Source organism: Erigeron canadensis, chromosome 2 (assembly GCF_010389155.1).
Source record: "Erigeron canadensis isolate Cc75 chromosome 2, C_canadensis_v1, whole genome shotgun sequence".
NCBI lineage: Eukaryota > Viridiplantae > Streptophyta > Magnoliopsida > Asterales > Asteraceae > Erigeron > Erigeron canadensis.
The window spans coordinates 17,298,553-17,314,102 of NC_057762.1; positions in this window are offsets into that span (position 1 = coordinate 17,298,553).

Sequence of the window (15,550 nt, forward strand, 5' to 3'; positions counted from 1 at the left end):
TGTCACAAAAGATAGGAGTCTTTGAATATTTAATACCATAATCAAGCAACTGGTGTTTCATCCAGAGTATCTGAGCACAACAACTGGATGCAGACACATATTCTGCTTCAGCAATGGATAAAGAAACTGAAGTTTGCTTCTAACTGGTCCAGCTCACCAGTTTGCCACAAAGGAAATAACATCCACAAGTAGTGGATTTCCCGTCTATCTTACAACCTGCATGATCTGAATCTGAATAACCCATTAAATCTAAGTCTGAGCCTTTGGGATACCAAAGACCCAAACTGGGAGTACCCTTAAGGTACTTCAAAATGCGCTTTACAGCTGCCAGATGATATTCTTTTAGGTTAGACTGATATCTGGCACAAAGACATGTTGCAAACATTATATCTGGTCTACTGGCAGTTAAATACATTAGTGAACCAATCATGCCTCTATAGGCAGTGGTGTTCACTGGCTTCCCATCAGGATCTGAATTTATTGTTAAAGGTGCAGAAATTGGAGTTGATTTTGAAGGTAAAAATACCATCACTGGTTTGTTTAATCTGGAGTCCAAGAAAAAATGTTAATTCACCCATTAAACTCATTTCAAATTTTGAAGACATGATTTTTGAAAATTTCTTGCACAAAGATTCACCAGTAGAACCAAAAATAATATCATCAACATAAACTTGTACCAACAGAAGATTACCTCTTTCACGAAGAATAAATAAGGTATTGTCAATTGCACCTCTTTTGAAACCGTTTTCTAATAAGTGTGTGGTCAGAGTATCATACCAGGCTTGAGGGGCTTGTCTGAGGCCATACAGTGCCTTGTCCAGACGATATACCCAATGTGGATGCTTTACATCAATGATGCCTGGAGGTTGCTTGACATAAACTTCTTCTTCTAATTCTCCATTCAAAAATGCACTCTTTACGTCCATCTGGTAGACCTTGAACTTATGATGAGCAGCAAAGGCTAAAAACATTCTGATGGCTTCTAACCTTGCTACTGGTGCAAATGATTCTTCAAAGTCAAGGTCTGTCTGGACGTACACTTGTGCCACCAATCTGGCCTTATTTCTGATCACATGACCATCTTCATCAACCTTATTCCTGAAGACCCATCTGGTTCCAATTGGTTTTTTCTTGCCAACTGGAGGAGGAACCAGATTCCAAACTTTTTTTCGTTCGAACTGGTGAAGCTCTTCTTGCATAGCTATCACCCAGCTTGGGTCATTCATTGCCTCATCAATCTTCTTCGGTTCAATCAGTGATAAGAAGCTGACATATAAACATTGTTCACTGGAGGCACTTCTGGTCTGAACCCCTCTACTGGAGTTACCTATAATCTGGTTGATTGGGTGAGCTCTTGTCCATTTAGAGTATTGACCAAGATTGTTTCTTACAACAATATCAGTGCAAGAATTCAATTGATTTTTCTGGAATGGAATCTTGCCAGACAACTTCAACATCTTCATCAGAATCTGTAAGATCACGATTTGCATCATGAAATTCTTCATTTAAAGGCATTTCTTGGATTACTGGCTCAAAATCAATTGAATCTGATACTGGAGGAGTAGTACGAACATCTGATCCAATAACAAGTTCAGAGGGTAGTTTGAAACTTATTGAAGGATAGAATGAAGTATTACAGGGAGGTTTTTCAATTTGCACTGGTTCCAAGTCAGGATGACTGGAAACATCTTCAGATGAATCTTTATTGTAGTTGATAAGATTAGATTCACCAAAGATAATTGTTCTTTCTGGGGGAGAATTAAGGGTTGGCTTTTTGTTGATTGCTTCATTTGAATCATCAAATGTGACATGAATTGACTCATGGACCTTTTCCAGTCTTTTGTTATAGACTCTGAAGGCTTTGCGAATGGCTGAATATCCTAAGAAATATCCTTCATCAGCTTTGGCATCAAATTTGCCTAACTGACTGGAGTCGTTCAGAATGTATACTGGACATCCAAAAACGTGAAAATAATCAATATTTGGTTTTCTATTTCTTAATATTGCATAGGATGTCTTCTTGTGTCTCTTCACATATACTGAGCGATTTTGAGTGTGACAAGCAGTTGCAATTGCTTCAGCCCAGTACATTTTAGGAAGACCAGATTCAGCAAGCATACTCCTGGCAGCTTCTATCAGCATTCTGTTCTTTTTTTCTACAACTCCATTCTGCTCTGGAGTGTGTGCTGATGAGAAATTCTGGGAGATGCTAGTGTCAGTGCAGAATTTCTCCAGAGTTGCATTCTGGAATTCTATTCCATTATCACTTCTTAACTGACACACTTTTCGCTTGTATTTGAGTTCAATTTGCTTGATAAGAGCGATGACTTCAGCAGCAGTTTCATTCTTTGACTTAAGAAATATTACCCAACAATATCTGGAGTATTCATCAACAACTACCAGGGTATATTTCTTATCAGCATGAGTTTGAACATTCACTGGACCAAAGAGGTCCATATGAAGCATATGAAAAGGTTCAGATATGCTAAAATTCTGTTTTGTCTTGAAACTGGTGCGTTTCTGCTTCCCCATCTCACATCCTGGACATGGCCTTTCCTTTATAAAGGAGACAGAAGGTATCCCATCTGCAAGTTGTTTTCTGGACAACTTGTTGATATTTTTGAAATTTAAATGGGATAACCTTTTATGCCATAGCCAGTTTGTGTCTTCATCAGCCTTGGTATAGAAACACTGCTCTGAAGGAGAGCTTTCCATATCATCACGTACACATTCCCTTTTCAGGGAGCAATCAATACTACCTTCCAATCCTTATTAAATACGATGCCTTGAGAGATGTTAAATAACACCTGGTAGCCATCATCACACAACTGGCTCACACTTATGAGGTTATATTTCAACCCATTTACATAAGCCACTCGTCTGAATTTGACTTGACCATTATTCAGAACACCGTATCCCTCAGTCTTTCCAGAACCATCATTTCCAAAACTTCGAACTCCTCTAGCAAGGTCTTACATCTGGTCATTGTCCTGCCAGCAGATACCAAATGTATTTCTTTCGATCGCCCTGCACATCCACCAGATTATTAGTTTAAAGGTTTGCGAACCCATCGTCGATGGGTTCTCTGGATCCACAAGAATGGATCCCAGCTGGTATCTGGTTGATTTCACTTTCAAAAATAGTGGGTTTCTCAGTAAACACCACTGGAACTGGATAACATGTTTTTCTTTTTATAAAAGATTTTCCAGTTCTTCTTTTTCTTGGACCAGTTGTTCAGTAACCAAAACTTGTGCTTTGAAAGCGAATTCAATATCTTGCAATTCTTTTAACTTAGATTGTAAGTTTGTCATTTCGGAAAAATCTGTTTCAAAACTATTTGACATTTCTGAACGAACAGTATTTGACATTTCTGAACGAACAGTTTCCACAAACATTAAATCAGAATTTAAATCTTCAGCAATGTCCAATTTTAATTCAGGATCAGTTTCTTTGTCATAATCTATTACCTTTTTAATGACAATGTCCACCCATCTTCCAGATGTGACATCTTCTTTCACCAGATGCTCTTCATCAGCTAGAGCCATATAACAACATTCTCTTTCCTCTTCATCATCAACTGATGAGTCATCAGAGGGAACCCATTCTTCTTTAGCCACCATGCATTTATTATTATCTTTTTCTGCAGACATGAGAGCAATTTGAGCCTTAAGCTTTTTGTATTTTAATTTGTAGCTATCATCAGGCTTGTTATAAGAAGATGATGGACCCGATTGTGAGACAAACTGATTGGACTTGCACTCTTTCATGAAATGACCTTTTCTGCAACACTTAAAGCATGTCAGATTGGTCTTGTCAGTGGAAGAACTGGGTGCAGTGTGTCAAGTGGGTCTGTTAGCTCTGGCTTTGAAACGGTTAAACGTTTTAGCCATCATAGCCATCAGATCATCACTATCAGTTTCATCATAATCTGGAGAGATATTATCATGACTCCAGAATCCATTAATTCAAACATCATCTTCTTCATCGAAAATACATTCTCGGAAGACATTAATGCTGCACATGGTGGTTCAGTATGACTAACCACAAGGGAACTACTGGAAGCATGATTAATAGCATCTTTTTCTGCCTCAATTCTCTGGGCTTGATTCTCTTCAGTGAATCTGAAGGCTCCATACAAAGATGACAGAGTATGAGAATGCAAGGTTTTACCTTGTCTCAAGACCACGATCATATGAGACCATTTTGAAGGGAGAATATCACAAAAATTTTCAAGAAGTATGTCCTTTTCTTTTTCTACCCCAAGCCCTCTCAACTGATTTATGATGGACATAAATCTGGTGTAGGTACCAGTTAATGATTCATTGGGTAGGGCAAAAAATGACTCATACTTCTTATTCAAAGCCACTTTCCTGGTAACAATAGTATCATCACCACCTTCATACTGGATAACTAGTTCATCCCACATGCTTTTGGCACTGGGATAAAGCACTAGTGTGGGAATAAGAGCTTCAGGAACGGCCCCGAGGATCATGACTTTTAAGGTATTGTCAATATTGTCCAGTCTCCTTTCCTCTTCAGACCAGTGTTCCTCTCTCTTTTCCCTCCCAGATCTTGCTCTAGTGGATCAAGAAGTGGATTGAGAGTACTTCTAGGAATATAGGGTCCTTCATTTAAAATTTTAAGCATATTCCTCTCAATACCAGTAACATGTAATAACATCCTAGCTTTCCACATGCCATATTCATCACCATTCCCACTTAATTTGGGAACAGGAGTGTTTGAATAGTGCACATGCACGTGTGGAGAAGCAGGAATAGGAGGTGGTGGTGGATTATTGTTAGCATGGTCATTAGTTTGTTGAAATTCATTTATGGGAGGAGGTCCAGCGTTTAAAGGGTTTCCTTGTGTATTCTCTGGGTTGGCCATCGAGAAAATGCAAATCTAGGAAAGTATGTTAGCCTTCTGCTCTGATACCAATTGTGAAGTCCCTCACTCGATGGTTTAACCCACAAGTGTAGAATAACAAGTCAAGTAATCACTAGATAAGACTAGTATGAAACTTCAAGTAAGCACTAGATTGGACTAGTATTACGATAAATATAAATGCAAGAATATATATGACGTAATACGTACTTAAGCAATATAAAGATAAGCAAGTAAGTAAATGGTGAGACACAATGTAATTTTCAAGTGTATTTTATTTATTGATTTTAAATAAAATACAAGGTTGTTGCGGAACAAGATATTACAAAGTAAGTATCTAAACAACCTATGAATTACAAGTGATCTATTTTTGCTAAATAAACTCTTTGATCGAAATACTTAAAGTTGTGAAGTATAACTGTTTAGATCGAGAGTATTTGAGCAAAGGCACCACATTGCAAAAGTATGTTATTTGGACGAGGAAGTGACTTGGTATTTATAGGCAAAAAGAATAAATATAATATTCTTTTTGCCGTACAAATATGGTTACATGCATTTAAGGAAATTACTTTAATTCCTTAAATGCATTGATTAAAGTACAATAATAAAGTCACATGATACTGACTTATCTTCTAATTAACTAACCACCTTTACATGCGTGTAAGGCTTTTAACAAAAGACAAATGGATTGTCCGGTTAAAGGCATGTAAAGGCATAAAGTCAATTCCTCGTAATCAGTGTTCAGACTTGTAAGGTCTAGAACACTGACAAGGACTCCAGACAGGAGATCTGGTAAGTCTTCCAGTGAGCTCCGCTATTTGTCAGACTTCTTTCTTCAGACTTCAGTCTTCGACTTCAGTGAGAATGTTCTTCAGTAGAAAGATCTTGACTGGAGTGAAGTCTAGTGAACGAATCTGGTGGAATCCAGATTCCTGTACAAGTAAGTTGTTCACTGGTCTTCACATAATTTATGGACAAATCTTCAGAGAGCTCCAGTAATCACGTCTGGAGCGAGTCCAGTAAATCTGGACCTAACAAGCTTAATTGAAGGTTTAATGGTGGAATTAGGGTTATGTGTGTGTTTGAGTGTGTGAGGGTGATGGGAGGTGGAAGATGAAGTTAGAGAGAGAAAATAAGTTTAGAGAGAAGGATGTATGGAATTATGACTAAGGCTTCTTACAATTTGTGTTATGGAGGGGTATTTATACAAATCTTCTAATTAACACTAATACCCCTTCCATAGATAGAAATATTACAATTTAACACCATTTATATTTCTAACAATCTCCCCCTTGGTGTTAAATTGTAAATGTTGCATCGTCTTTAGTCTATAAATAAACATGATGAGCCCATTTGTTGAAAAATCTTCAATGTTGATTGAACTATGAAGCTTTCTCATTGTCTTCAACGTCTTGTATCAACCTTGACTTTGAATCTTCTCAACAAACATATATTCTTGACGATGACTTTCTAAAGTTTGATCTCCTCTTGCAACTTTGAATACTTTGTAGCATTTGAGCATTCACAACTTGAACTTTTTAATGTTGATTTCAACTTGATGTTGCTTGGAGAAGTAACTTGAATCTTTGAGTAGCATGCGGAAGCTTGGTTTAGATTTTGAATTCTTTGACTTCTTTTGAATTGTGGAAGCTTGGTTATCTTGAATTCTCTTGGCATTTCGGAAGCTAGTTATCTTGAATTCTCTTGGAATTGCGGAAGCTTGGTTTTACCTTTGAAACTTCATTTCTTGGTCTAACTTGTCTCTGAATCAACAATCATCTTGGAGCATTTGATCCTTTGATCAACTTATTCTAGCTCCCCCTCAAACAAACATTACTTTCTTGGAGCATTTCTATCAAATAAACGAATTATCTTCCAATTTCTTGCTCCCCACCTAACAAGCAATCATTTCGGAGCATATTTAACAATTCATGTGTAATAACACGATTTCTGCTCTGTATTCGATCTCAACAATGGCGGATGTAAGTGTGTGTGTTCTTGGTGTGTTTAGTGTGTGTATTGAGAGAGAGTATGTGTGTGTGTGTGTTTTTAGACGGACTGAGGTGTAAGGAAAATTATGAGGGGTTGTTATTGAAATAGTTATATGTACATGTATATATATGATGCCTAAGGAATGAGGAGTATTTATACTATAAGTCCTTACACATGCTAAACTTTATATTTAGCTCCTCATCCTTAGTTATCATATATCTATGATTTAACAACAAGTAAGTCCACAATCTTAATTACAACTTATCTTGTCTTATAGGAATGAAGTAGATGAGCCCGGTGGTGAAGACAATTGGTATGATGAAAGAAGACTTCAAAGCTTTCTCATTGTCTTTGGAGAGCTTGAATCAAACTTGGTCTTGGACTTCTTGAAGTTAAAACATAAGGTAATTCTCAATGTTCTTAATTGAACAGAGAATAAAGTGTGTCTTGAATCTTTGAAAATTGTTGAACCAAGAATCAAAGTTGTGTTTTGAAAATGCGGAAGGTATAAACTTGGCGTTTGTTCTTCAATCTTCGATTCTTGAGTGAAAATTGTTTTCTAGGAATAAAGTATCAAAAACTTGTACTCTCCCCCTTGATGTATGCATAGGAACATTCTTGAACAAGTGTAAATGAACAGCTTGAAGATCTTGAATGAAATCTGTTGATGAAGACTCTTTTGATGCTTTACTTCTTGGTCTTGAATCTTCCAATCAATTTTCAACTTTTCGTAGCTTTGATCTTTGTTATATTTAACTTGAACACTTTGGAGAGTAAATATTTGAATGAAATTTGGATAAATCTCTTATGAAATGATCATGCTCCCCCTCAATTCATGAGTATAAACATTTTGGAGCATCTTTGAACGTTTGTTCCATCTTGAGATAATATCCTCTCATTATTGGTCTCATTCTTATCTTTTTCTTTTTCAAGTCAAGAACTCAGTCAACTAAATGATTTAATCCAGTGAAAATCTGAACTCAATTGACTGAAATTCCATTAATTAATTGCAAGTTTTTCCATTAATCCCATACATCCTTAACTCCAAATATTCTCTCTTATCTTCATCCCTAACCTCCATACACTCACTACAGCCTTCCCACTATCTCCATGTTTGCACAAATCAAGCTCAAAATTTTTCTCTCAATCAATCATAATCTTTTTTCTTTCCCTCATAATGACAAAGTTGGGAACCAATGTCATTATGCAAACATTGATTGATTAAATACTAAAAAAAATATCACAAGTTAAAACGAGATTTGCATGGAGAAATATCAAGCATCAACTCATCAACCCAAACCATTAGCCCAACCCAAAGAATCCTAACGGTAACTAAAATGTAAGGTTGAAGTTGTTGGTACAAACGTTATAGAATGGTGTTGGTGGTTTTAGTGTTTGTGAGAAGAGAAATGGAAAAACCGGATAAGAATGATCCGTTAACATGTTCAAAAATCAAAAGGATTAATGAAATGACCGATAGAAATGTATAACATTTTTCGGATTTCCTATGTATCATTGAAATATGCACAAAGCAATGTTCTAACATAGTTCGGTCTTGCAGCTTTTCAACCACGAGATTGCTTCAAAGAATATAAATCATGGTTAGTGTCACCAAGGCGTTCGATAACCATAATCTATTATCCTTAAAGACTTGTAGGTAATAACCGAGGTCACTGATAGACTTCTCGTTCACTCGATAATCACATAAATGCAATTATGAGACCTACGTTCAATGTTGGAAAAGATGTTAGCATTAGTAGGATTTCCATTTGATCATCGTGGAATATCAATTAAGATATCACTACAAATGTTCCGACTATATCACATAGATAAGAAATAATATCACAAAGATATGACTCGAATGTGTCTTAAGAAAATGAAAATGATCAAATGAATGATCAAGTACGATAGCTCTAAACACAACGTGATCAAATGAAGTCGGGAACTGGAGTAGAATGTCTCCCTTTTTTAATATCAACACCTTCCAAATGAAGAGTCAATAGAAATGTGAAAATCTCCGTGAGAAATGAAACAAGTACTCCCTCCGTCCCAATTTAAATGTCCTATTTTGACTTGTCAAGTCTTTCTTTCATAACTTTGACTGTAAATAATTTTGTTTATGTTATATATTACTTGATGAAAATCATATCAATGTAAAATACATTTAAAACCCTATCCAATCATATATATTATATCAAATATTATATAACACAAACAAAAATATTGACGTTCAAAGTTAAGCACGAAAGACCCAAAATGTCAAACTATGACATTTAAATTGGGACGGAGGGAGTATTTGTTAAGAAACACTTGAGTGGTTTGGTAAAGATGTGCATCGCTTCACTAGGTCCATGAAGTCTTTATCAAGATATCATCAAATGACATCTGATAGAAATGTGTTTTACCCGGCGATTTGAGAAATTTAGGGAAGGGTATCAGTTCTTTTAACCCTTTTCTCACAACATATCACCATAACCTCTCACTTTTCGACTTTACTCCCTCCATCCTATTTGCACGAAACCATCATCACTAACAACAGAAGTGAATACTCCGAGGTTAGAACTCATCGGTGATGATGAAGTTCATGGAGTGAATGAATCGCTCATGTGCAAACTAATCACCGAACTTCAATTGATGAGAAGTCATTTGAAAATCATCAAACATGTGTATGAAAAGATTTGAAAACACATTTGAAGTTTTGAAAGTTTTGAAATCACAGACTCCCCCTTAATCTATGCAAAGATATATCAAAATGTTTTTCATAGAAAGGTAGAGCAAAAATTGGGTTTTGTGAGATCAAAAAAAACTTTGTTGTGATATATACAGAAAAATTTGAGAGTCTAACGTGAACAAGATTTTAAGAAACACAAAGTTTTTGCTTCAACAACATTGTTTATAGTAAGAATACTAGGGAGTACACAAAGGCGTTCGATCCTTCGCATCTTACATCAACAAGTTGGATGCAAAATAAAACATTTAATCACATTTATCTCAATCAATTGTTCAAGATGAGACAACTAGGGAGTACACAAAGGCGTTCAATCCTTTGTTTCTCATATCAACAATTGAGAGTTTTGGTAAAAAGATTTGTTTAACAATGGAGAGTAACAAAATCTTTTGATGGGAAAAATAGGGTTTTCAAAAGAAATCATGAAAGCATCTTTTGGAAATAAATAAAACAATGAAGCACGGGTTATACACAGAATATGTATAAGCCACTTTGAAATAAATAAATCTTTGAAGCACGGATTACATACATAGGATATGTAAACCTCTTTTTAAAAAAATCTTTGTTATTTTTCAAAATTTTATATTTTTGTATTTGATTTTTGTCTGTTCAAATTTTGTATTTTGTTATTTAAGAATGTATCAAGAACAAAATAAGTTCAGGTTCAAGATTTAACATGCCAAGCTTGGAGATAAGAAAATTAAACCTCTTTTCGTCCAATGGTTTGGTGAACAAATCTGCAAGCTGATAGTCAGTGCCCACAAAGTAGAGCTCGATGTCACCTTTCTCAATATGATCTTTGAGAAATGATATCTCACATCAATATGCTTTGATCGAGAACTGACTTGACTGCAATAGCAATGGCACTTTGAGAATCACAATAGATAGGGATATGATCATATATCAGACCATAATCAGTTAGTTGCGTCTTCATCCATAACACTTGAGCACAACAACTAGCCGCAGCCACATATTCAGCTTCAGTTGTTGATAGTGACACACAATTCTGTTTCTTGGAAGACCAACTCACAATTTTATCACCTAAATATTGTAAAGTACCGGAAGTGCTCTTGCGATCAAGCTTACAACCTGCATGATCTGCATCTGAATAGGCAGTTAGATTGAATCCAGTATCCCTTGGATACTAGTGACCTAAATTAGGTGTACTCTTCAGATAACGAAATATTCGTTTCACAGCTTGAAAATGTAAATCTGTTGGAGCAGCTTGATACCTAGCACACATACTTGTTGCAAACATTATATCTGGGCGAGATGCTGTAAGATACAACAACGAACCAATCATACTTCTATATCACTTTTGGTCAAATGGTTTCCCATTTTTATCAGCATTAATATTTGTTCGAGCAGCCATTGGGGTAGAAATTGAAGAACATGTAGTCATATCAAACTTTTTCAACATATCATTAATGTATTTACCTTGTGATATAAAAATACCATTTGGTAATTATTTGATTTGAAGACCCAAAAAGTAGTTCATTTCCCCAATCATGCTCATTTCAAAATGATTAACAATAGAGATGAAAAGTTTCGGCAAAATGTTTGACTGGTTAACCCAAAGATAATGTCATCAACATATATTTGAACAAGAAGAACATGTTTACCTTGTTTACGAATGAATAGGGTAGGGTCTATTGTGCCTTTGGTAAATCCACTTCTAATCAAGAAAGTAGTTAAGGAATCATACCATGCGCGGGGTGCTTGCTTAAGACCGTAGAGAGCCTTGTCTAACCTGTAGACATGGTTTAGCCTTTTAGAATCAACAAAACTTTCTGGTTGTTCAACGTAAACTTCTTCTTTGAGTTCACCATTCAAGAAAGCTGTCTTCACATCCATTTGAAACACAGTGAAGTTTCGGAAAGCGGCATAAGCTAAGAAAATCCGAATGGCTTCCATTCTTGCAACTGGAGCAAAAGTTTCGTCGAAGTCAACACCAGGTTGTTGGCAATAACCCTTCGCAATTAATCGAGCCTTGTTCCTTACTACCACTCCATTCTCATCCTTCTTGTTCTTGAAAATCCACTTTGTGCCAATAGGTTCATCTTTTCTTGGATTTGGAACTAATCTCCATACTTTCAGTCTTTCAAACTGAGCGAGTTCGTCTTGCATAGCTTTAACCTATTCTGGATCTCGAAGAGCTTCAGAAACAGTTTTGGGTTCAATGTTGCTAAGAGAAAGTGCAACAAGACACTCGTTTACTGAAGTACGAGTAGATACTCCGGCTGGTGGATCTCCAATAATTTGATCAGTAGGATGATTTTTCAGCATACGTGACCATTTGCGATCATGAGGAAGAGGATCTTGTTGTTGAACATCTACATCATCATCATTAAAACCTGAATTTTGTTGAGAGATGGAATCATAGCTTGGTAGAACAGCTTCCTCATAGGATTGATTATCGAAGTCAAGTGGCACATACACATTTGGAGAGTTTATCGGATTGGTAGTCTGAGTAAACTGGGTAGGTTGTTCTTGAACATTCACTTGAGGAGAAATATTAGGAGAGAGTGGTGAAGAAGAATCATTAGAAGAGGATGAAGAACTACTACTAGAAGATGTAGCACCTTGCTCAGAAGAACTTGATGATGATTCATGATTGTTGTCAGGAACTGAATTATTTGTCTGAATTGGTTCAACGATGACTCGAGGTTCTTCATCATGAATCGGTTTAGAATTGTAGAATTCTTCAAAAAGAATATCTAATTCATCACTTGTTGGAGTTGGAAACTTCTTGAATTTAGATGCTAAAGTAGAAGTCCTTGATGAAGTACTTGAAGCACTTGGATCATTACTTGTTGGTATCAAACTTTCTCGTTCAAAGATCATGCCCGACATCTCATCAAACCAAACATTCATTGTTTCTTGAATTGTATTGGTTCGGCGATTGTAGATTTGATATGCAATTGATGTCAAGGAATAACCAACAAAGTAACCTTCATCACCTTTCTTCTCGAACTTTCCAGGATTCTCCCGATCATTCAAAGTATAACAAACACACCCAAAGATATGAAAATAGTTGATGTTGGGTTTGCGTTTGTTAACAACCTCATAAGGAGTCTTCTCGAAATGCTGATTAACAATGGACCGATTCTGAGTGTGACAAGCAGTGTCAATAGCTTCAGCCCACATATTGGAAGGCAACTTGGAATAAGCAAGCATTGTTCTTGCAGCTTCCACTAGTGTTCGATTTCTCCTTTCAACGACACCGTTTTGTTGTGGGGTACGAACTGCAGAGAATTGGTGAGTAATGCCCTTGGATTTACAAAACTCATCAAATACGGCATTCTTGAACTCGGTACTGTTATCCGAACGGATGTAACGGACTGGAAGTTGAAGATTTACTTGAGTAGAAGTGATGAAATCGATCAAAATCTGAGTTGTTTCATCTTTGGAGGCAAGAAACTTGACCCAAGTATATCTTGAATAATCATCAACAATAACCAAGATGTATTTCTTCCCATTTCGACTTTTTACTTTCATCGGCCCACAAAGATCCATGTGAAGCAAATGAAGAGGTGCTAATGAATTTGGAGATTTCTTCGGTTTATGAGAAGCTCGTTTAATCTTCCCAACAGCACAAGAAGGACAAACATGTTCACTCTCATACTTATAGTCCGGCAAGCCTTCAACAAGATGCTTGTTGACCAAAGTATTGATGGTTGGAAAATTTAGGTGAGAAAGCCTTCTATACCACAACCAAGAATTCTTTGATGTAGCTTTCGAAATGAGACAAATATTGTCGGTTGGTTGGTTATCATCAAGATTGACGGTAAAAAGGTTATCATCGCGGTCGCCACACAGAATGTCAACTCCATCTAGAGTTTGGATTTTGCAAAGAGATTGTCGAAAAAGAACTTGGAGATTGTTGTCACAAAATTGTCCAACACTGAACAAGTTATGACTTAATCCTTCAACATAATGAACTTTCTTGATGACAATTCCATTACGTTCAATGTCTCCATAACCTAAGATAGGAGCGAAATTGTTGTTCCCAAATCGAACAGTTCCCATGAATCGTTCGATAAAGTTCTTGAGCAATGCTTTATTGCCAGTCATGTGTTTTGAACACCCGGAATCGAGTATCCAAACACAGATGGTTATTTCCTGCAATCAAAGAAATTTAAACGACTTTAGGTACCCACTTGAAGACGGGTCCTTTGTGGTTAGTTAACATAGGCAGGGTATATAACTTAGGAATTGCGTTCAAACATTCTTTAGAATCAACATGAGCATTAACAAGCACATTATCAATAAACACTTTTGAATAAAAAGTACGAACATTCACACATGAATTAAAAGTAACATGTCTACCAGCATTCAAACCATACACACGAGAACAAGAATTAACATTGTTTACAACATCACAAGGCCTAGCCTTGGCACCATTAACATTGTTTTTCACTGAGGACTTAGAAGATAAATTGTTTGACTTAATAGAAACATGCTTCTTCTTATTACCAGCTTTTCTCCTTTGTCTTTTCTTCTTTTTCTCAACATTAGTGAACTTAGGTACTAACAACTTAGCTACCCATTTAGTATCACTATTTATGCTCTTTCCACCTGTTGAATTGACACTAAGAAGATTAGAACGAGGGTATTGAAGCACTTTTATCTTTTAGACTCTTTTGGAGGTGCGGAAACTTCTTGTTTCTTAGGTTTATCATGAGAAAACCAGCCATATCTATCCCTATACCTAGTTGCACCATTAGAAGTATCCCTAGTCAGCAAAACTGATCTAGACTTAGACACTTTAGGTAATGAACTAGATTGAGAGTTAGACGAAGAAACATTTGGATTGATTTTCAAAAGTTTCACTTTGTTGTACTTGATTTTGGGAATGGTCTCAACTTGTTTGGTTTTGACATGCTTATCCGGGGTAGAACACTTTGTTTCTAACTTAATGGTTTTTCTGACGGTCTTTGGTTCAGTCTTGACAAGTTTGGAAATAACTCGTTTCTTTGAATAATATGAAGTTGGAACTTTAGAAAATGGTTTTTGAGATTCTTCTTTTGTTTCAACCTTGATTTTGGTAGATTCAATCTTTTTCTCAGTTTCAGAATCAAAAACATATTCTCCCTCCATGAATTTATCAAAATCATCTTTTGTGAAAAGTTTCACTGGAGAAAGTTTTGAAAAATCAGGAATCTTAGTTTCCAACTTCACATCATGGGTAGTCTCAGGAATTTGGTAGACTTGAACTGACACATCTTTGGTCTCACAAGAAATTTTAGTAGAAGTATCAACACCTATACTAGCACTAAGCTTAGGGTGAATAACTAACTCATCAAGAGTATCACAAGTGAAAAACTTATAGAAGTACCATATCAAAACTAAACTATGTGCAAGTTCGTCATTAGATAAAATCAGATTGCACATAATCATCAGCTATAATAGTAGCCGCATTTTGACATGAACATTCAAGAGAATCAGTCAAGGTCTGAGTGGAGGAATTTGTATATGAAACACAAGTAGTCTTGGTAGAATGGTCTACTGAAGCACTTAGGTTAGTTTGAGTAGAAACATTCACACAAACTTTCTTGGTATCTACAACAATCAATTTATCCTTTGAACTTTGATTTTGAGACTTGAGATGATCAATGACTTTTTGTTGAGAATCCACCTTTTGTTGTAAACCTTCTATTTATTTTTCCAAAATAGTGGATGGACATACATTTTAGTAGGTTTAGGTGAATTACCAATGGATTCTTGGTTTTGAAAATTCGATTCAATTTCTTCCAATTTAAAAATTGAAGACTCTTTTGTTTTGTAAGAAGCATTTAGAGCATCGTAATTAACCAAAAATTCATCTTTAGGTTTCTCAACTTCATCGGTCTCAAATTCGTTATCCAATAGACGAATAAATTGTTGTACCATACCCAGTCGAAGAAATTTTTCATCATACAAAGGTTCTATTTCATCCTTGGCTTT